This window comes from Petaurus breviceps, unplaced genomic scaffold (genome assembly GCF_028583685.1).
Source record: "Petaurus breviceps papuanus isolate PSGF00001 unplaced genomic scaffold, PetGlider_PUasm1.0 37, whole genome shotgun sequence".
In the NCBI taxonomy this organism is placed as follows: domain Eukaryota; kingdom Metazoa; phylum Chordata; class Mammalia; order Diprotodontia; family Petauridae; genus Petaurus; species Petaurus breviceps.
The window spans coordinates 67,596,967-67,621,321 of NW_027186296.1; positions in this window are offsets into that span (position 1 = coordinate 67,596,967).

A 24,355-nucleotide genomic window follows, 5' to 3' on the forward strand; every position below is an offset into this window, starting at 1 on the left:
TCTTTCTTTCTTTCTTTCTTTCTTTCTTTCTTTCTTTCTTTCTTTCCCTAAAGAAAGCCAGTTTATCCTTGAATGATACCATCTGTTGTCTTCTGAGCTTTGAAATAGGACTAGAAGAAAGAACCCCATTGAACCTCTAGTAGTAGCCAAGTGGGGATGGTCATCACAGAGCAGCTTGGTTAATTCTCATGTTATTGTGCCTAGAGAGACCATGAAGTTAGTGGGGTTGACTTAGAACTTTAAACTCCAGATCTTGTTTGGGTGACAAGGGATTAAACAAACAAACGAAAAAAGATAAAGCAAGATTGTGATTGAGAAAGTGGGTCCTACCAGCCACTTGACATGAATTTACTACTTTACAACAAGCACTTACTTGGTGTGCTATGGAACCAAGACAAGAGTGTTGGAGAGAGTGCTAGGCCTGGAGTCAGGAAGACTCATGAATTCAAATCTGGCCTCAGTCATTCTCCAACTGTGTGACTATGGGCAAGTCACTTAGCCACATTTGTTTCAGTTTCCTCACTGGTAAGATGAATTGGAGAAGGAAATAACAAACCACTCCAGCATCTTTGCCAAGAAAACCCCAAATGGGGTCATAAAGTCAGAAATGACTAAACAACATTAACAAAGCAGAGAAAATGGGAGGTGAAAATCTAAGAGTGAGGTTTCTTGGTGAAGTCTACAAGTCAGCATCAGAGACAGAGGTCTCTCACTGGTCTCTGATCAAGTTATTTTAGTGTTGGCATAATCTAGTCAAGTTCAAGCAACATTTTCCACTGTCTGTAAGAGCCTAAAGGAGAATGTGACCACCTTAGAACCAGGGTTTGGACATGTAGATCTTTCTTACTCTTGCTGTCATCTTCCCCAAAATGGGTAGGAGTCTGGGCTATAAAGACAAGAGTATGTAGGTGTCTGACCACTGTGCAGACTTTCCAAAGATAATAAGCCAGCTTGGAAAAGGACAAGTCCTGATTATCCCATAAGCCTCTAAGCAAATGCTCAATGGTCCTGTGGGAAGTAAGAGAGCTATATATCAGTCTCAATCATGAAGAATACCTTTGGCTTCCATAGAATTAAAGGACGTTAAGTCCAACTCTATGCCTCCATGTAAGTAAATGACTAAGCCATGCGAAACAGACATTTACAGTATCCTTGCTATTTTTTTTCTTTGCTTTTTGGAGGGCAATTGGGGTTAAGCGACTTGCCCAAGGTCACACGGCTGGTTTTTGTGTTAAGTGTCTGAGGCCAGATCCGAAGTCATGTCCTCCTGATTCCAGGGCCGGTGCTCTACTCACTGTGCCACTTAGCCGCCCCATTTTTGTGTTTTTGTTTTTTTTGTCTTTTGGAGGGCAATTGGGGTTAAGTAACTTGCCCAAGGTTACACGGCTAGTCGTGTGTGTGTGTGTGTGTGTGTGTGTGTGTGTGTGTGTGTTAAGTGTCTAAGGCTGGAACCGAACTTGGGTCCTCCTGACTCCAGGTCGGCACTTTACTCACTGCACCACCTAGCAGCTCTCTTGCTATTTTTCAATGAGGAAACTATTCGAATCAGAGAAATCTCAAAATTGGAAAGGACCTCTGAGGTCATCCCTCACATTTAGCACAGTGCTTTACACATAATAAGTGCTTAATAAATGCTTTGTTCATCTCATCATTCCTATACTTAAATAGCAATTCCCTTCTTCAGCATCCTTGATGAGTAATCATATAGCCATATTTTAAAGGTCTTCAGCAATGGGGAGCTCACTACTCTTTGAAGCAGCCCATTCAAATTTTGGATGCCTCTAATAAAAAAGTTTTTTTTGTTACATAGAGCCAAAAATGTTTCAACTTCTTATCATCTCTCCTAGTTCTACTCTCTGGGGCTAGCCAGAGCAAATCTTATCCCTCTTTCACATGACAACATTTCTAATTTGTAAAGTCAGCAATCATGTCCTCTCTAAGCCTTGACTTTGCCATTCTTAGTTCCTTCAACTTTCCATAATATTACAGCTTTACAGTTAGAAGGGATCTCAGAGTACATCAAGTTCAATTTCCTCATTTTATAGAAAACTGAGGCATAGAGAAATTAAATGATCTGCCCTGGGTCACACAGTTACTGTCTAAGACAGGGTTTGAACTTGAGTCTTCCTGAGTCCAAGCTTGGCACTCTATTCACTATAGATTATTTTTGTGTTGCATGGTCTCCTTACAACCTTCATTACTTTTTAAAAGATATACTCTAAGCTTGTCAATTTCTTTCTAAAATTGTGGTGCCCACAATTGAATGTGGTGCTTCAGATATAATTTGGGGGAGTACAATAAGACTATTGCAGTCTTTATCCTGATGGTTTAGTAGTAGAATTCTTATTCCCTTCACAACCCAGGTTCAATTATAACTCAATGAGTTTGTGAGCAAGATTAAACTTTAAATTTTGCCATAAGACTGGAATTATTGTTTTCTTTTTTTTTCCACATTTATGGTAGCATTCTAGTTTTGAGCAACAGATGTAAGATGTCACCTATTTATAAGTGATTGAATTATTGTAAATAATTGATTCGTGAATCTTTCTCACCCCATTCCCCCAAATGCCAAAGCTGAAATCCTTTCTCCATCACAGCTATATGATTGATCCCTCATTCTCATCCAACAACTCTATTCCTCAAATACCACTTGAGAACTCTCCACTATTTCAACTGATCCAATCCCCTGTAGAACTCTTGGTCCATAATTAACAAACTTCCTTTCAGCCTACTCTATTTCTTCTTTGGTTCTATCCTTTTGTCACTCACTAAGACCTGGCTCACTATGGATAATACCACATTCTCGGGTACCCTTTCCAGTATTAACTTCACTTCTACACATGCTTCCCAACTCACTGGTTCCAGTTGGGAAGTCACAATAATCCTTGTTCACCGTTGCCACTTCAAAAATCTCTCTCTACTGCCATCATTCCATGAACTTCTCATTCTTTCAGGTTCATGCAATCCATATTTACCACCCAATTCAGATTTTAGTAGCCCCAATGCATTCTTCCTTCTTTCTCAATGAGATGAGTATCTGGCTGAGAGTTTTCCTCTCCAATGTGATTTCTATTCTCCTTTTAGGGGATTTGAACATGCATATTTTTAAAAATTATTCTTTTCAATAAACAAAACTAAATTTTCTCTTGCCACTCTTCTCTATTGAGAAAGACAAAAACTTTGTAATTATATGTCATCAAACAAAACAAATTCTCACATTGATCATGTCCAAAATGTGTATCTAATCCACATTTTGAATCAAGAATTTGTATCTATCATGAAGTGAGTATCATACTTCATCAACAATCTGTATTGATGTTTCCTAAGATACTGTAATGTCTCAGCTCACCAACCTATGCAACTCTTTTTTTTTTTTAAAGCAACTGGGGTTAAATAACATGGCCAGTTATTTCTGGGTGTGGTACTAAGTATCTGCACCAGGATTTGATCCCCAGATCATCCTGACACTGGAGCCAGTGCTCTTACTCGCTGAGCCACCTGGCCGCTCCTAAGCAAGTGGGTTTAAGTAACTTGCTCAAGGTTACACGGCCAGGTGTTTCTGGGTGGGTGCTAAGTGTTGGAGCCAGGATTCGATCCCCAGGTCATCCCAACACTGGAGCCGGTGGTCTTACTCACTGTGCTACCTGGCCGCCCCAACCTATGCAACTCTTATTACCTATTCCCTCCACTGCACATGAGTTATTCACAGGGGTGCTCATATTCTTTATCTTGTCATTGTCTACAACTATTTCATTTCTATCTTTTGCTATTTTAAAAGTGTACTTTAAATGGACAGATATAATGACCCTTTCTCAATTTTATTCCTTCTTGACCTCTTCATCATATTTGACCTGTCAACTCTCTCTTTCTGGACACTTTCTCCTTCCTAGGTTTTCATGAAAATGTTCTCCCCTGGTTCTCTTCCTTTCTGCCTGACTTCTCATCTCAATCCCTTTGCTAATTCTTCTTGTATGTCACTTCCACTAGCTGTGTGTGCCTCAAGGGTTTTTTTTTTCTGGGACCTCTCCCCTTTTGTTACTATACTTTCACACTTTGTAGTCTCATTAGCTTCCATGGGTTCAATGAGTGTCCCTATGCACATATCTAGGGTTAAATATCTAGCCCTAGTCTATTCTGAACTCTACTCCTGAATTACCAATTGTGGACATTTCTGATTGGATTTCCCATAGGTATTTCAAACCCTACAAATCTGAATGAGAGTTCATTATCTTTTCCCCTAAACCCACCACTCCTCTTACTTTCTTCATTCCTGTGCAAACTACCACTATCCTTTCAGATACTGAGGTTCATAATGTAAATATAATCCCCAATTCCTTACTCTCCACTACTCCACATATATAATCACTTGCTGCATTTTATAATTTCCTGCCCCTGCAACATTTCTCACAAGAAATCACTTTCTATCTACTCACAAGGTCACCATTCCAGTTCATAACCTCCCTACTTCATATCTGTTCTATTTCAATAATCTTCTATTTGGATTCCCTGCCTCAAGTCTTCCCATGCTAATTTATGCTTCACAAATCTGCAAAAGCAAATTTTTTTAAAGTACAAGCTTGACCATTCCATTTGCCTCCTTGATAAACTCCACTGGTTTCCTATTATCTCTTGGGTCAACAATAAATACCCTTGTTTGATCTATAAGTGTTTAAGACCTTGACACTTTTCTATCTTTCTGGTTTTCTTTTTTTTTTTTTTAAAGCAATCGGGGTTAAGTAACTTGCTCAAGGTTACACAGCCAGTTATTATTTCTGGGTGTGGTGCTGAGTATCTGAGCCCGGATTTGATCCAGGTCATCCCAACACTGGAGCCGGTGCTCTTACTCGCTGAGCCACCTGGCTGCCCCTAGTTTTCTTTTTTTAAAAACAAAATGATCTTCTCTACAGACTATCAGGTCCATACTGATATCAGTCCAGCCATACTGTACAGCTTGCCACTCCTCACATGAAGCATTCCATTTCCCATTTTTGTGCTTTTTCACTGACTACTACTAATGCCTAGAATGTTCTTATTTTACCCTCTGAGAATCACTAGCTTCCTTTAAAACTAAGCTTAAATGTCACTTTTTAAGGATTACCTTTCTTTATCACCAGACTATTAGTGCTTTCCCCCTAAGGCTTCTTTCCATCTATTCTATCTATTTTGCATGTACTGATTTATGTTCATATTATTTTCCCCCATTATAATGTAAGCACTTTGAGGACAGGAACTATTTTTTCTTTTTATCTTTACCTGCACATTATTTGGCACATAGTAAATAGATAATATATGTTTGTTGATTGCTTGATAGAAGTATAAGACTGAAAACTTCCTTTTCATATTTGACTATGAAGAACTTTCTAATTAATTATTATTCATTAACATTCTAAAAATTTTTAGTAGGGGGTGGTTAGGTGGCACAATGAATAGATTACCAGCCCTGGAGTCAGGAGGACCTGAGTTCAAATCTGACCTCAGGTACTTAACACTTACTAGCCTTGTGACCTTGAGCAAGTCACTCAATCCCAATTGCCCTGCCTCCCTGGCCTCCAAAATGCAAAAAAAATAAAAATAAAAATAAAAAATATTAGTAAATGAGGTTGTGTTTTTTTTTTTTGGTGGGGAAATATCCCTTGACTGCTTATTACTCTAGAAAATTAGCATATACTATAGTTAACTCTTGAATTTCCCTATTTGTACGATATAGTCCTCATAATTCTCCCAGAAGCAGCTCTCTAGCACGGTACCATTTTAGCAAATTGATGGAATATGCATATGTGTCAGACTCCCATTATATAAGAATATAGAGACAAAATAAAAGTTGCTATTCTACTTTCTCTCTATTTTCTGTCATCATCTCATCTACTTTCAGCAATGGTCCTAGTCCTTTTGTGATCTTCCTTTTGCCTGTAATGTTGCTTAAAAAATCATTTCTATTATTAGCATTCATTGTTAGCATCAACTGAATCTGTATTTTAGCTTTCTTAATGTGAGTCTTATGGAGCTCTTTTGAATTCATTCTCATTTATCTACTCATACCCATCTTCTGCACATTTCTTCTAAAATCTGGTCATCAATGAATTCTTTGTTAATTGTCATTAGACTCTTTGGACAGGGGACCTCTTTTCTTCCCTGTTGCAATCATTCATATTTATTTTGTCAGAAATTTCAGAGAATGCCACCCTTCTTGAGCCAACCACCCTTTTTAATTTTATCTTTCCAAACCTTTTTCTGAACTCTTTGAAGTCTCTAAAAATCAAAGGTCAGCAAAAGACTATGCACAGCTATTCACTGCTTATTGATTACTAACTTCATGATTGAATATTTATTTTATCCTATTCTTTTCATCATTTCTACTTTAGGCGATCAGCTTCTTCTTATTGGCTAGAATTGGACTAGAGTAATGTTGGCCCTTTTCACTTTCTCCACTTTTTGAAGAATTAAATTGTTATTAAAGCAAGAAAATAATTCACTCCCTGCTATTTTGTTAGAGTGAATGGTGTAATCTAGCAGAGTTCTGTACAATTGAAACCCCAATGACTATTATGTCATGTCTCCATTCTATGACTGTGATCTGTTTCCTCAAAGTCCATTTTGGACATCTTATCTCAATGCAAACTAGAGTAATAGCATTGACTCTTTTGAATGCCATACAATACTGGTGATTTGTTGTAAGCTTGGAGTTCACTAAAATCCTCTGATTATTTTCACATTGTTGTCTAGTCATGCCTCCCCTATCCCATAGTTTTAAATTTGGACTTTTTGGAACCCACATGTAGGACTTTATATTTATCCCTCTTATGTTTATATTTTTAGATTCGATTCATCATTCTAGACTGTCAAGATCTTTTTGGATCTTGAATCAACCATCCAATGAGATAGCTGTCTCTCTCAATGCAAAGTGCAAATTTGACAAGGATACGATTTAAACCTTTGACCAACTCATTGACAGAAACATGAAATAGAACTAAATTAAGGAAGAGTTCCCTAAGGTATTCCACTATCAACCTCCTATTACATTGACATTGACCTGTTTACAACTGTTTAAGTTCAGCAATTTGATGAGTCTTGAATGCACTTAACTATATGTCATTATAAGTATATGAATATTACTATCTTTCTAACCAATGTGTCTTCACCTTTTCCATAAGGAAAACATAAGAGACTACCAAATGCTTTCCTAAAGTCTAATTATACTCAATCTCTGATATTTCTCTGATTTACTCTTTCTAACAAGCCTCTTGAAAATGAAATAAGGTTATCCTGTCCTTTCACCACTTTCCTTTATAAACATTCACAAATAATCCTAAAACAACACACCATAGAATTTTGCTATCCCTATACTTAGGATAATGAGGATCAAAGTTCTGTGGGGGTCCAATACAAAGGAAAAGAACTCTTCAACACTACTTTTCCAGATAGAGGCCTGAAAGGAGATACCTAGATTCTACCCTGGTCCTTATGGTCAAAGTCAGCCTTACATATATAGATGGGGTAGTTTCCTACCAAGTTGTGTTATGACAGGCAACATTCTCTCTTCTTCAAAAATATCTCCCTCATCATCCTGTCACTGACTCCTTGAATGTGGCAGGCACTTAATAAATGATTACTGAATTAGTATAAGAATGTCTGGAATTCTAATATTAGAATCATCTGTATGTTTTCCCCCCCAACACTCTGGTACATAAACTCCTTGGAGATGGGCATGTACTCATTTTGTCTTTGTACCCTAGGGCCTTGTACAGTTCTGAGCACAAATTAGGCACTTGATAAAAACTTGCTGAACTGAGTCATAGAATCAAGAACTTGTCCAGCTCCTTCATTTTACAGATGAAGAAACTGAGGTCTAGAGACCTAAAGTGACTTGTTCAGGATTAGATGAGGATGTTAACTCATAGGTTCATAGATTTACAGCTGCCTTAGAGGAAACTGCTTGGTGCATTAGTTAGAATGCTGACCATGGAATCTGAAAGATCTGAATCCAAATCCAGCCTCAGACATTTACCAGCTGTGTGACCCTGAGCAAATCATTTAACCCGTTGTTTGGCTCAGTTTCCTCATCTGTAAAATGGGGACTAATAATAGCAAATACCTCCCAGGGTTGTGCAGATCAAATAGCATTATATTTGTAAAGCACTTTACAAACTTTAATGCACAATATGAATGCTAGCTATTATAATCTAGCCCTGTTGTTATTATATAGTCGTTTCAGTTGTATCTGACTCTTTGTGACCCCACTAGGGGTCTTCTGGGTGAAGATACTCTAGTGGTTTACCATTTCCTTCTTTAGCTCACCTTATAGATGAAGAAATTGAAGCAAACAGGGTTAAGTGACTTGCCTAGGGTCATACAACTAATAAGTTTCTGATGCCAGATTTGAACTCAGGTCTTCCTGACTCCAGTTTTGGCACTCTGTGCATTTCGCCCTTCTAGCTACCTCCTTCATTTTAAATATAAGGAAAGTTAGGCTCAAAGAGGTTAAATGAGTTGCCCAAGGGCAATAGTTCGTAATTGACAGGGGCAGGATTGGAAGCTAGGTCGTCCCTGAGACCAAACTAGAATCTAGGTCTTCTGGTCCTTAAGTCAATTTCTCTTTCTTCTAGAAATTCATTTCTTTTAGCTCCTTCAGGATTTACACCTTGTTAAAGCACACATTCTCCTGGGATGAATAAATAACCAAGTAAGCCTTTGTCTGAATCACTTTAGCAGCTCTTTTCCCATCTGAAAGTGAGCTCATTCCTGACAGTGAGCTCAGAACAGCTTTCTGTCACATGAGGTACCTACTAGGTGAGTTGGGACAGGGAATAGGGTAGAGAAATAGGTCCAGAGTCATCTCCAGGAGCTAAAGTGATAACTTTAAGGGGAGGGAGGAAGCAAATTTAGGTGGGAGTTTAAATAGAAGATCATACCAATAAAACTTGTGTATTTTTGATGTTCTAGGTTCCCAAAGTGCCATTCTCACAACAGCGCTATGAGGTAGATAGTTTAATGTTAGATGTCTACTTTCCATATGAGAAAAAAAAAGTCTCAGAAAAGTGAAGTGATTTGTTTAGGACCACATAACTTGTTAGTGTGAGAGTGTGAGGATCTGGACCCAGATCTCCTGTATACAAGTCCAGTGTTCTTCCTACTACCACATACAACCTCTCTGAAAGGTGGAACAAAAATTGATGGGAGTAAGGGAGGAGCAAGATGAACAGATTTTAAAAAATCTGTTTATTTTTTTTGAAAAATAAGTTGTTTTGAAGCTTTTTCATCTCGAATGATAAATTGCAAATATGCTTCCCTCACTCTATACTCCTACCCCACACTGTCTTTTAGTCCTCTCTAAAGCAAAGAAAAATAGTTAAACAAAACCAACTGACAGCAACTTTGTCTGAAAGTTTGACAGTTTATTCCACATTCTGCACTTGTAATGACCTACATCTGGATTGAAATTAAGTAGGCGTCTTTTATCTTTTCTCTGGGACCAAGACTGGTAACTATGAATAGTCAAAATAAGGCTGTCTTTTCATGTTTTTCTTTTTCCATTTACATTATTGCACTCATTTTCTGTATTGTTCTGATTATCTTTACTTCAGTTTATGTTGGTTCATACAAGTCTTCCCTTGTTTCTCTGAATTCCCAAATTTATTGTTTCTTATGGCATGATGATATTCCATTACATTCATGTGCCACAATTTGTACAGCCAGTCCCCTATAAATGGCATCTACTTCCCTGCATCCCATTTCTTTGCAACAGCAAAAAGTGCTTATATCAATATTTTGGCACGCATAAGACTTTTTGTTCCTCTATTTGACTGCCTTGGTGTCTTTGCTTAGCAGTGGGGTCAGAGCTTTACTAGTAGTATCAGTGGGTCTGTCTTCCAATAAACCCTCCAACATTGACTATTTCTATACTGTATTACCTGTACCAATTTCCTGGTGTGAGGTAAAACCTCAGGCTCATGTTAATATGCAATTCTCTTATTATTTGGAAGAATTTTCCATATTGCTACTTATAGTTCACAATTCTTTTGGAAAACTATACCAAATCTGTGATCATCTGTCTATTGGGAAGTATATATTTTTATCAATTCTCTGTATAATTGGGAGATTAGATTTATTCTCAGAAGATAAACAATTTTGCCAGGGACTATGGTCACAGTATCAGGAGAATGCAGAGGTGGTGACTCAGAGACAAGCCCAGGCTTTGGCTTGTAAATCAGTATGCAGGGGGGAAATGCGCTAAAATGACCCAAGAAAATAAAACCCAGCAATGAAATCTCTAGGGAAATGCTGTGGCTGCTGCTTGTGCGTAGCTTTACTGCCACCTAGGGGTTTGAATGATTTGGCACAGAATCTTATGAAATTGAAATGTTTGAACATGATGTGAATTAGATCATAAGACTCAGTCCTTCCTACTACGTTAGGCCTTTTTTTTTTTGCCATGTTCTTGACACGATATGTCTCTTTCTTATATGTCTTCAAAGTCGGAATACTTGCCTATTAGGATCAGTGTGGTGAAATGGCTAGAATCAGGAAATAGGTTTAAATCATGCCTCTGCTATCAGTTGTGTGACTACAGGCAAATTATTTAACTTCTCTCTCAGCCTCAGTGTCCTCATTTATAGACAGAACTTGTGATACTTGTAAGCTTAATTACTAGATTGTGGTGACCATCATGTATATAAAGTGCTTTGCAAACTTTAGAAAGCTACATTGTTATTATTATGATTTTATTAATATATTATTGTGGTCTGGTTACAGGACAAACTCAGGAGGCATGAGTTATAGTCCCAGTTATGGCAATAACCACTGTCTGATCATGAACAAATCACTTTGTACCTCTGGGCTTTAGTTTCCTCATCTGTAAAATGAGAATGGGAATGCACATCTTAGACAACTTCTAGGTTTAAATTCTATGATTTTACCCTTTGAATTTGTTTGTAGTTAAATAATCTGGTGTCAAATTTAGTTTTCCCAACTAGTTTTTCAGTAATCTGGAGAAATTCTGAGCAGACAAAAAATGAATTTAAAAGGTCAAGATTTTATACACATACACATGTATACATAGATACATATATGTGAATATTTTATATACACACATACATATACACAAATATATGTGTGTATATGTATATGTGTGTAGTCATCAGAGCTTTATACATACACATATACCCTATTTATATATAAATATCATACAATCAGATCAGTAAAACATTACCACAAAAATCAGGGAACTGAAAATGATGGATAGATTTCCCAAAATTGTCTTTTATTGGCATAAATGCTTCCTATTCTTGAGCCATAGTATAAATGTATTAGTGCCAGCCCTGAAAAGTTCTTACCCTTCTCCCTGATCTTAGCCCTTCTGAGCTTTCCAATTTTAGTCCAATCAAAGACTTGGTGATGAGACTTAACCTGTTGACTCAAAACAATAATTTGCCCAACTTTTTACCCTTAAAGTTGCAGAATCATTGAAGCTTGGGGCATAAAAGGATTTGTGAAATCCAATTCATCACTGTCTTCTGAAAGAGCCACACCCATACCACCTGGAGAGAGCACTTTATATTTCCTCTTTAAAATGATTATATCCTGTTGGCTTCCTTTACAGATTGTTACTAGTAAGCTTAGATTTTTGTCACTTGAAGTTATATCACTGACTATTTGATCTTATGACTAATAATTACTGAAAGATTGTAGTAACTGGGGATTTTTAATCTGAGGGAAATATTGGGTGGAGGAGAGGTGTGGTCATGATAGGGATGTTCAAGAATTTGACAGGCACATGGAAGGGAGTTTAGACTTGTTTGCTTGATCAAAATGACCTGAACTATGAACAATGGATAAAAAAGAAGTAAAGGTAAGAGCTGAGCTTGATGCAAAGAAAAATTTCTAAACAATCGGAGTCATTGGAAAATGGTTGGATGGCCAGTTATGGGTAAGGAAGGGATCAAGTATGATTTGTATTTGTGCTTTTGAGGTCCCTTCCACTTTGGACAGGCTTGGATTGCATGATTAACTAGTACAAATCAATCCAGAGATATTCCTGAGATAGGGGAATGAAAGCCTGGAAGAGGCTACTTGGAGAGAGATCTTCTGAGAGGTAAAGGGACAATGACTGAATTTTACCCAGACTAGCACCTTCAAATAACCATAGAATGGTAGAAGTGAAAAGAACATTGGAGATGACTTTAACCTAGACTCTTAATTTTCTAAAAGAGGAATGAAATGAAATAATATGCTCAAGGTCACACAGCTACTAAATGGGAGAGCTGGAACTAAAATCCACTTTTCATGACTTTTATATCAGTGAATTTTCTACTATCCACACTCACAATGTTGTGTATCTTTTCTTGGTGGGTTATTTGTTGATTATTGTCTTACCTACCTCAGAAGAACTGGCAGAGGTTGAGAGCAAAAAATTTAGAAGGGCAAATGCTGACCTTTCCTTTGATAAGTAGTACACTGGGAGTTAAAAAAAAATCTTAGTAAGAGGAATTTTTAAAAAGGTTGTGGGGTCTTTGACCCCTGGTGTGCTATAGCTGAGCTTGCTCTCCAGGAAGATTTGGAACATAAATTTAAAGATTCAGAATTAGTTCTACTCAATCCTGAAGGAAAACAAGGGTTAGATAAAATCATCATGGACATAAATAAAATATTAATGACTTAGAAATATCATTATATTTCTCTAAGGCTTGTCAAAAATTATGTATCACCTTTAGAAACTGTTTAGCATCACTAATGTTAAGCTTAGATATTTTCTTTTCCTTAAAAAGTAGATTTTTGTCGATATCTTTTGTTTTTATGTAGCCCGGATTCTCCTCTTCTCCTATATCCCTCCTCTTCATCCAAAGAATCCATCCCTATCTTATAAAAAAAAGAATTGATGTTTTCCTAATAAAAACTTTTATTTTAAAAGCTTATTTGAGGAGAAAAGGAATACATTCTTGGGACACAGTGTGCTGCTCCTCACCTAGAGGTATTTCAAATGATAATCATTTGATGTTATAGGACACATTCCTGTACAGGTACACATGAATCTAGATGGCCTCTGAAGGCCTTCCAACCATGATAGTGTACAGTCAGGCATGAGCAGCTTTGCAGAGGACTGCTACAGTGAACAGCTTTCAAGGTTCTAATTATATCATATAGTGAGCTTTCTATTCAATAACAAATCAGAGCAAAACATTCATAGAAAATCAAAATATAGCATTCACAATGTTACAACTTTTCACAGAAAATCAAAATAAATCATTCACCATGTTACAACTCAATAACTTATCACTAAAATGGCCACATAATTTTTACCAAAGTGGTCACATAGTTTTCAACAAAGTGCAATCATTTAGTCAATCACGAAATCCTTAATTCAGTCACAAAGTACAAAAGTCAAAGTTCTCCACCCCTAAGTCACAGTAAATCATAATCTTCTCAGTCAGTGCATAGTATCCAAGTAAAGTCTTCTTTCAGCTTGACCTGAGGCTGGCTCTCAGCTTCCATGGTTCTTCTTCCATGGTCCCAGCTGCAACTGTCACATGGGTTCAAAGGCAGGCAGCTCCCAGTTCCTTGTCCAGCTCCTTGTGCAGTTCTTCATCCAGTTCCCATCCCATATTGAAGTTCACAGTGTCCAGTCCACCTCAAGTCCTTCACAGTTCCTTTTTCTGGGAAGACAAAGCTTGACAGAACCACAATAATATTCACGCACATTGCCAGCACCATCATCAATTCACTATCTGCCTGTGAAATCAACTCAGACCCACCAACAAGGTCTGAGAACTCAACACAAATCATCAACATAGAAATCAACACAGACCCACAAACAAGGTCCAAGAGGTCAGCACAAATCATCAGTAAAGTCCCAGGACCTCCAAAACTCTCCTCCAGGACTTCTGTAAACATACAACTAGAAAATCCTCTTTCAGGGCTTCCAGTAAGGTCCCAGGGCTTCTGTATAAAGTATCACAAACAAACATCAACACAGACAGAGCAGACAAACAGAATGCCAGGATACCATAAGTTTTCTCCTTCCTGACTCTGTGACCACAAGAGTCCTCTTCTCAGATTTCTGTCTCTAGCCTGGAAATTCTCCTTATATATGGTCATTAGCTCTTCCCCTTCCTGTTGCAGGAGTTCATGAGTTCTAGGGTTCACAAATTGTGGGGTTCACATGTTCTGTTTCTTAGCAGACTTGATACAAAGGCTCAAAAGAAACTTGAACTGAAACAAGGTGATAATTCAATAGCTGAAACAAGGTGTGAGCTACTTCTGTGCTTGCCATTGCAGATAGTCTGTGATTCTCTCTGTTAAATATACTAATGAGAATATTTTGAGCTAGTGTCCAAAATCAAATTTCTCCTCCCATTTATTTGCAGCTTAGATTAATTGAAGACATAGTATCTAGGAGGAAATAATTAACTTTCTGGGTGTTGACTTTTATGATAGTCTGGAAAAACATAGTTGGGGAGGTCTTCCCCCACCACCCACCACCCCTGTGACAGACTCTCTCTGCTCTAGATGCTTCATTGTCTTCCCTAGAACTCATTCCTTTTTCTGGATTCTGCTATATTTGAAGCCTACCATGATAGAAACTTCCATCACCCATGAAAAATTGCTAATCAGCACTTCCTTGCTTGTAATATCAGATGTGACAAGCCAAAGAGCCTCCTTCCCCATAAAAACCCTGACCCTTGCTGTTTTCACTGTTGCTTCAGGAAACAACCCCAGGTTTTCTAGTAGGTATCCTAGTGCATGAAGGAGCTGTAGCATGAGGTGTCGGCTTGTGGCCTCAGTGTCAGGTCAGAGTGGGGATTGGCATGCAGCCCCCAGGATGGGGGTTTGATATGCTCTTCTGGTGCAGGGAAGACCCCAGACATCTCCTATATTGATTAGAAGTGAAAAATAGCTGAAGGTGGGAACAGAGGAACAGCCTTACTGCAGGCCCATTGTTGAACCTCTTTACTCTTCCTAGCACTACCTGAAGATCACCAGACCAAAGACCTGAACCCTGTGCACTCTATACAGCTCTAGATTTTGGCTATATCTTTGTTTCTCTTATGATTATGACATGGACCTGGACTGTGGACCTTTCCCCTACAGGTGTTAGTGGTTTACTTGACTCCTTGGTGATGATCTTGATAACCTTGCCCCTCTTCCTTAGATGTCTTCAGTTAACCTACACAATCTTCCTTAAAAGGAGCCAAATTCTGGGTGTATTGATTGTAATTATTGGGAGGATTAATTTAAGATCTAGTAAAAGACCAGAGCAGCTTTGGAAGCCCTAGACTACAAACTGTTTAAGAAGATAATCTATTATCTTATTATTTATACATTATTATTGACATAATGATACAATATAGTTGATATAAAATATAAATTATTAAATATTATTAATTATTTAAAGACAAAGATATTACTAATTAATACAATAATTTTAGAAAACAATTTGGAACTATGCAAATAGTTAAAATATCTATTCCCTGGGGATGCAGAGATTCTATTACTAGGCATATAACCTAAAGAGGTTATTGACAAAAAGGAAAGCTCCACATACACCAAAATATTTATAGCAGCACTTTTTATGGTAGCAAAGAAATGGAAGTCAAGCAGATGTCCATCAGTAGAGGAGTGGCTTAACAAAGTGTGGTTACAAAAATATAATAGAATATTACTATGCTGTAAAAAAATGCTGAATATGCTGAATAAATGAATAAAGTACTCATTTAAATGATTACTATGTGCAAAGCACCATGCTAAGTGCTGGGGATCCAAATAAAAATGTAGGACAATCCCTGTCGTCAAGGACCTCACATTCTAATGCGGGTGAAAACACGCATAGAAACTTTCAGTCGCAAGTCAGATAGTAAAGTCCCATGGGCCTTAGGGTGCAATGACAAAGCAGATGTTAATGCTTCATCTTTTCCATTTCCACTAATAAAATCTTGTTAGTTTCAGATGCTGAATTATTCAACTCTGGGCTGGAAGCATTTCTACTCCAAAAACTCTTGGATTCAAGACTCTGAGTTGTTTTTATTAGGGTCTGAGGGAAGGTGGTGGTCAAAGTGATGGTGGTTTGATTGGCCTGGCATGTACTTTCTTCTTTATCTCCCTCATGGTGCCTCTCTATTTCACTTAGGCTTGCTTGCTTTTCCTCTGGATGGCAGCCAAGTGACAGTTAGTAGAGATGGCTAGATTCTTGTCTATAGGAATTTTTTCCATGAGCAATGTCTATGAGGGGTAGGAGTAAGGAGTGGTCTGAGAAGCCTGCCACCCCTCCAAGGCCCCTACATTTACTCTTGGTAGCAATTGGCCACATGCTGTTGTTGGTGGTGATGAGGAAGGCAGTCAGGTCCTTTCTCAGGAATGATTTCTCTCCTCAATGACAGCATAGGTGCTGAGCTGTCTAATAGCCTAGAATAGAGGTGTCAAACTCACAGCCCACAAAACTCTTAGTGCCCTGGAACTAGAATAAAATGTAATTGAGAAATATGTAACAAAATTTATATGCAATATGACATAGATGATATTAATTTTTTATTTTCTAAGTCAATATGACCTCACAAAGATCTGTTTCTGTTTGAGCTTGATACCTTTGGCCTAGATGACATAACTATTCTCAAGACTCTTGGGTTCAGGGTCTTGGGTTGTCTCCAACAAGATGTTAGGGCAGATGTAGACAAGATGGTGGGGGGGGGTGATTTGACTTTGCCAGGGTCCCACACTGGCTGCCTCCTTCAGAGTGCCCTGTTGTTCCAACTAGACAGTCTTTCCTTCTACGTGGGTGGTGAAAATAGCTGGTCCCATACAGAATACAGAGAAATACAAAAAGACTTGTATAAACTGATGCAAAATAAAGTATGTATAGCCCAAAACGATATTACACAATGGATTTTTGGTCTTCTTTTGTTTTTCCTTTTCAGTTTTAAATGTAGGGAGTTCTTGGACCTGGGAGTTCTCCCTTAAAGCCCAGGAATCTAGGCAGGATGTTGTACCAGCCTAGGAGAAGCCAAAGTCCCAGGATGCAAGTCCAGTGTGGGGTTTTAGACTTGAAACTTAGTGGGACTAATGCTATCTAGGAAATAAACTAAACTAAGGACCTGATCTCCCTCTCCTTCCCAGAGTCCAAGAGGGTGTAGAGGGAATTCCAAGTGTAGGGGGGAATGTTTATAAGTTTGTTCTTGTCATTCTTGCCATGAAAGAATAAATTTATCTTCCTTCTTATTCCTAGAATAAGATACTCCATCTCCTGATTCTATCCCTCATTCATGAAAGGTGCTCTCTCCTCATCTCCACCTTCTAATTTCCCTGGCTTCTTTCAAATCCCAGGTAAAGTCCCTCCTATTGAAAGGAGCTTTTTCTAATGCCCTTTAATATTAGTGCCTTCACTTTGAGCTCATCTCCAATTTATCCTATCAATATCTTGTTTGTGCATAGTTATTGCATGTTTTGTCCCCTGAATGTGAGCATCTTAAAGGCAGGGACTGTTTTTGCCTTTCTTGCATCCCCAGTGCTTAGAATAGGGCCTGACACATAGCTCAATAAATGCTTGGTGACTTGATTCATTGATTCCTTCGTCTGCCCTTAGAGTCCAAGCAAAGCAAGTCTAATACTTGCTCCATGTGACAGAGAATTCTTAAGAGCCTTGAAAGAAACAATCATATTCACACCCAATCTTCTCTTCTTTTAACTGAACATCATTTAACCAATTCTCAGCAGAGGGAAAATTTTGGATGTGCAGGTAGGTGAGACCAGGGTTTCTATCCCACATTTGACAATCACTAGTTCTATGACCACAGGCATGTTTCTGAAATTCTTGGTGCCTCTGTTTTCTCAATTGTTCTACTTATTTTGCAGGGCTATCATGAGGATCAAATGTGATAATGCATTAAAGTGCAGTAACAAATCTTAAAGTCCTATTTAGACGTCAGTTCCTCTTGTATTGATATGGCTTCAAGACCCATCTCAATTGTTTGCCCTCTTCTGAACATCTAACTTATCAACTTCCTTCCTAAAATGTGGTGCCTATAATTGGACACAATACTGCAGATATAGCCTGACCACAGCAAGGCCCCGTAGAACTACTTCTCCCTCATTAAAAGCACCGTGAATCTGTATTTGTGTCCCAAGATCCCATCCGCTTTTTTTTTTTTTTTTTGGCTACCACAAAACATTTGTTGACTCATGTTGAACTTGCAATCCACTAACACCCCAGGTGTCTTTTCCACCTGAATTATTGTCTAGATACATCTCCCACACCCTGTACTTATGTGGTTGATTTAAAAAAAAAACAACAAAAACGAAATGCAGGCTTTTATTTCTATTGCTATTAATCCTTTTGTCAGATTAAGCACATTGTTCTTGCTTGTCAAGAACATTTTAGATCCTGATTCTATTATGGTCAATATTAACTATTCTTCTCAATTTGTGTTATCCACAAATTTGTTAAGTGTGCTTTCCTTATCTTCACTTAAGTCAGCGGTAACAACGTTAAATAGAATAGGGCCAAAGACAAATCCCCAGGGGCCACTGAAGTAGAGACCTCCCTCCAAACTGCCTTGTATGTATGAAGGACTATTCTTTGAATCCAGTCACTGAATTGCTTCTTAATCTGCCTAGCACCCACACCATATCTCTGTCTTGTTTACCATGGTATTGTAAGATACTTTGACACATCTTGCTGAAATCTTGGTATACTACATCTAAGCCTTAGATTCTAAGGCATCGAAAGCTTATCAAAAAAAATGGAAATGAGATTAATCTGAAATAACCTAATCGGGTTTAAAGAGTTTTTGGAACTGGAAAGGATATTAGAGGTCATCTAGTAAAATGTCACATTCTTTAAAAAACTGAGAATATTCTATTAGAAAACTACCAGAAAAATTATTAGAATTCTATGAGAAAACTGAAGAGCAGAAATTAATCACCAAGAGTTTACCCTTAGAAAATACTTTTCTCTGGGGTGGCTAGATGGTGTGTGAATAGAGCATCGGCCCTGGATTCAGGAGGACCTGAGTTAGCTGTGTGACTTTGGGCAAGTCACTTAACCTCAATTGCCCTGCCCTCCCTCCTCCAAAAAGCAACAAAAAACTAAACAAAAACCTTTTCCTTTAGAAAATTGCTTTTCCGATTTTTGAAATTTCAGAAGCAACTTTGAGTAAAACTATTCTTAAATAGTTTAAGTTTTCATTATAGAAGAGGAAGAAATGTCAGGTAGTAAAAATCAGAGAGAGATTTGTAGTCACCCAGATAAATAACTGTTTTCTGATTGAAAAACAAATGTCACAAAGATTCAGGTGGATAAAAAGTAGAAATATAGGATTATTCACCATATAACTGTTCTGAATGAGTACAGATTTTAGAAGAACAGTCAATACAATATTTATTAAATCATAAGACTTGACTTCAAACCTTGGATTGGCTTTTTACTATGTGAGTGATATGGAACAACTAGGTGGTGCAGTGGCTAGAGTGCTGTTTCTGGGGTCAGCACTGAGAATCTGAGTTCAAATCCAACCTTAGACACTAGCTGTGTGATCATGGGCAAGTCACTTAACCCTTATTGCCTTCAAAAAAAAAAAGGAACAATCTGTGCAATCTTAGTCAATCGACATGAAAGCATGTCAAAGTTTCAATCAGCTGGCACTTATTGCCAGGAACTCTGCTAGGGACCAGAGATATGAAGACAAAAATAAAGCAGCCCCTGCCCCAATGAGTTTCCATTCTATTGGAGGAGACATCATGTACTAATTATAACATGGATATAAGGAATATAAGTTAATTTGGATGAGAAGGTACTAGTAGCTGGGGTGGAGGGTGGACATCAGGAAAAGCTTTATATAGAAGGAGATACTTGAACTGATCTCAAGGTGGAAAGGGAGTGCCTTCCAGTGATGGAGCACAGCTCATACAAAGGTAAGAAGAAGGAAGATGGAGTACATTATGGGAAGGGTAATGGTGCTCATGTATGATTAGACTGGAATGGTCAAATAAAGGAATATTTAGTAGTCTTCACCATGGGAATGTAGAATGAATAAAGGGAAGTAATACTTTACATTATATATTTTAATATTAAGATTGGAAAGGTAAATTGAAGTTAGATTTCTACAGGTTTTAAGTTTCAGACTAAGGAATTTATATTTTGTTCTAAACACAATAAAGGGGATATCCTGTGGGACTTCTATTTTGGGGGGGTGGGTGGGGTAACAGCGGGGAGAGGATTTGTAACTCAAGATCTGGTGGAAATGAATGATGTAAATCAGAAGTTAATAAAGCATTTGAAAAAATAAAAAAAATAAAGTCACTGTCAGTGACATTTGGAAGAGCTTGGTGAACAGGAAATGTGTACCAGAGGACTGGAAAAGAGCAAATGTTCAGAGTTGCAAAAAGTGGAAGAGGGAAGAATCTGTAAATGTTAAGCTAATGAGTTTGACTTTAATTCCTAGGGACCTTCTAAAGTGTATTCAAAATATGGTTAGTTGTGGTTAGCCAAGACACAGAAACAGAAGCAATGATCACAAAGAACCAACCTGGTTTCATAAGGAACAGGCCATGCCAGAATAACCTTATATATGATGACATGTTCATTAAACTGTTAGACCAATGTGATGCTCTAGATTCAGCTTACTTAGATGTCAGCAAAACATTTGACAAAGTCTTCCATATTATCATGGAAAAGATGGAGAAATGTGGGATGGATGAGAGTATGATTAGATGGATTCAGAACTGGTTGAATAATTGACTAAAAAAAGTCATTATTAGTAATTGGATGTCAGCTTGGCAGGAGGTCTCTGGTGGAGTGACCAATAGATCTGTTTTTGGCCCCATGCTGTTCCCTAAAAGGAAGGATGGCATTCCTATCAAATTTGTATATTACATAATGCTAGCAGGGATAGTATCCAAGATAGGATCTAAGACAAAACAGACAGGATCCAAGAAGATAATGACATTGGGATGAATCTAATAAGATGAAATTGCATAGAAATACACACACAAACACTTAAATCTGGATTAAAAAAAATAAGCGTTGAAATCACAAGATGGGTGAGGTGTGGTTAGCCAGCAATTCAACAGGAAAAAGAGCTGAGGAGTCATTTAATTCACTGCAAGCTCAATATGGGCTACATTAAAAGAGGCATTGCTTCCAGGAACCAGGAGATGATAGTTCTGATGTCGGAATATTGTACTGATTTCTAGGTACCGCATATTGCAGAACATCTTGGTAAGGTGAATATTGTTGAGAGAAAGGTCACCCAGATGGTGGAGTGACCAGATTTCATGCCATATGTGAATCAGTTGAAAGAAGTGGCAATGTTTTGCTTAGATTAGAGAACAGAAAATATCAGAAGGAACATGATAGCTGTTTTGAAGTGTCTGAAAGATTTCTGTGTGGGAGAGGGGTCAGGCTTGTTCTTATTGGCTTCAGAAGGAGAACTAGCAATGGGGGCAATAGGTGGAAGTTTCAAAGAGTTACTTGTAGGCTTACTAAAAAAAAAAGAAAATAACCTTTCTAAAAATGAGCCCACCCCAAAGTAGACTGGACTGTCTCAGGAGATTGTGCATTTCTCCTCATTGGATGCTTTCAAACTAATATACGATGAACTCTTGCCAGGTTTGTGATAGAAGTGATTTTTTTCCCCCACTTACGGTTGGCCCAGATTTTCTTCAAGGTCCCTTCCAACTCTGAAATTCTGTGACAGAAATAATTATTCCCCTCTGTACAGAAAGAGGTATACACGAGAGAAAAGAAAGGGCTCTTTTAAAGACCATTTCTTCACACAATAGATTATTTAATTCATCATCCATAAAAAATCTACATACCCCAAAGCTTTTTCTTTTCTGAAGTAACCAGATAAAAAGGGTCATTTTTTTTACTTAGATAATTACCCTAATTGTAGGATCAAGGGAGGGTTGATAAATTAAAATTTATTATAGGATCAAAATTAGAAGATCACCATAGGGTCAAAGGACCATATAGTTAGAGATTGGAGGGACTGCAGAGACCATCTGGTCTACCTTCTTCATTTTATAGCTAAGGAAACAGTGTAGAGAAGTGAAGGTCTTGCTATGTTTATATTGTAGGAATGACTCACATTTACTTAATATCTTAAGGTTTATTGTTATTAACACTAAGAGTAAAAACACTAATAGTAACAAGGGTTGGTATTTGTTTTAGGGCTTCAGAGTTTTTAAAGTACATTACATACATTACTCATTTGCACCTATGAAGTAGATAGCAGTGGATAGAGCACTGAACCTGGAGCCAAGAAGAAAGATCTGAGATTAAATCTGACCTCAGACATTCACCATCTGTGTGTCCTTGGGCAAGTCACTAAACATGCCTCAGTTTCCTTGGCTATAAAATGGGAATTATAATAGCCCTTACCTCCCAGGATTGTTGTGAGGAGCAAATTAGATACTATTTATAAAACACTTACTGTATTGTTTGGCCCATAATAAGCACTTAATGAATATCTTTTTTTTTGTAAAGTTCTGTACAAACCTTGTAAGTTTTATGTAAATTCTAGCTATTATTATTCCCATTTTACAGATGAAGAAACTAAGTCCAAGAGATGTGAAGCCACTCAGCAAATGTCAGAGGTATGATCCACATCCAAGTCTTCTTGATTCCAAGTTTGATACTCCATATACTAGGCAAAACATTCTGTAAGGTAAGCAGCACAGGCATCAATATAATCATTTTACAGATGAGAAAACTGAAGCTCTTGACTTGCCCATGGTTATTTACACTACTAGTAAGTATCAGAGTCAGACAGGACTGGATGGAAGTATTCAATATGTCTAATTCATTCCCAGGAGCACAGTAGCATGATAGGAAATCAGACCTACCTCATTTTATTTCTTTTTTCTTTGCTTTTTTTTTTTTGAAAGGGGGAAGGTAGGGCAATTAGAGCTAAGTGACTTGCCCAAGGTCACATGGCTAGTGTTTTGTGTGTGTGTGTGTGTGTGTGTGTGTGTGTGTGTGTGTTAAGTGTCTGAGGTCAAATTTGAACTCAGGTCCTCTTGACTCCAGGGCCAGTGCTCTATTCACTGTGCCACCTAGCCAACCCCCTACCTCATTTTCCAGGTATGTTTGATTCTGATTTAATTCTACAAAAATGATGTGAGTGTGTGGATAGTCTTAGACCAACAAGGACAAGAGTTTCATAATTTCAGGAGGATAAAAATATAAACAGTTATTTGGGGATGATTGGGGATGTAATGACAATTAGCTTTCTTTTAGGTAAGCCTAGCTCATTGCTAAACCCGGAAACCTTCATGGTGCCATGACTGGCATAGAACTCAATTTGTTGTTCTTTCAAATCAAGGGACAAAAAGAAAAAAATATTGTCTTAAGTCTTTCCCCCAGTCAAGGTAATGTTGGTCCCCAATGGGATTGGCCAGGGGATTTCTTAGCTGCTGGTTCAGAGTGTGTTTGGGCAGCCATGTGATATGGGAATTCTGCTCCCCCCCCCCATTAGAATGTATGTTACTGCAGGCAGGAACTGTTTTATTTATTGTATTTGTATCTCTAGCATCTAGTGTAGTGACTGGTACATAGTTGTTCAATTGTTCATCATGTCTAACTCTATGTAATCCATGGGCTTTGTCCATGGGGTTTTCTTGGCAAAGTGACTTTCCCTTTTCTTCTCCAGTGAGTCTTCATTTTACAGATGAAGAATTGAGGCAATTAGGGGTTAAGTGACTTGCTCAGGGTCACATAGCTATTAAGTGTCTGAGGTTGGATTTGAACTCAGATCTTCCTAACTTCTGGCACAGCATTCTATGCACTGTGCCACCTAGCTGTCTACCTAGTAGGCACATTGATAAATGCTTATTGATAGATTTTTCTTCCTTGCTCCTTCATTAAGGAGCCAACCACCTCTAGTCAGAGACTTTTTCCTTGCTTACTCTGGTCAGTGGGTGTTTATGTTCCAACATTTCCTTGGGTTTTCAATTCACTTTCCTGCTCCCCAAGTCTCTCTGGCAAGGAGATAGCAACACAGCTAACTGGCAAGCCCCTCTGGGAACCCTGAGGTGAAGGATTTTCTAATGCTCAGCACTAGAGGGCACTGGTATGTAGAACAGAGCCCAGGACTCCAAAGTTAGGACAGTAAAGTAGCAGCTGGAGAAAGGGACTTACTTATTCAGGACTTTCACTTTCTGGATGTTTGAAAAGGCAAACTGTGAAACCTGTACCTTCAGTTGATGGAAGTGCTTTCAGAGCAGGAGGCATCTGCTACAGAAAACTTTGTTGTTAATCAGAAGTTTAGAGCCTCTTGGATCACTTTCACAGGAATATTTTGGGGACTGTTAATTACCTTAGCTATTTGGGGAACCTTGCAGTCAGTCAGAAACACTTACCTCAAAAGCTCTG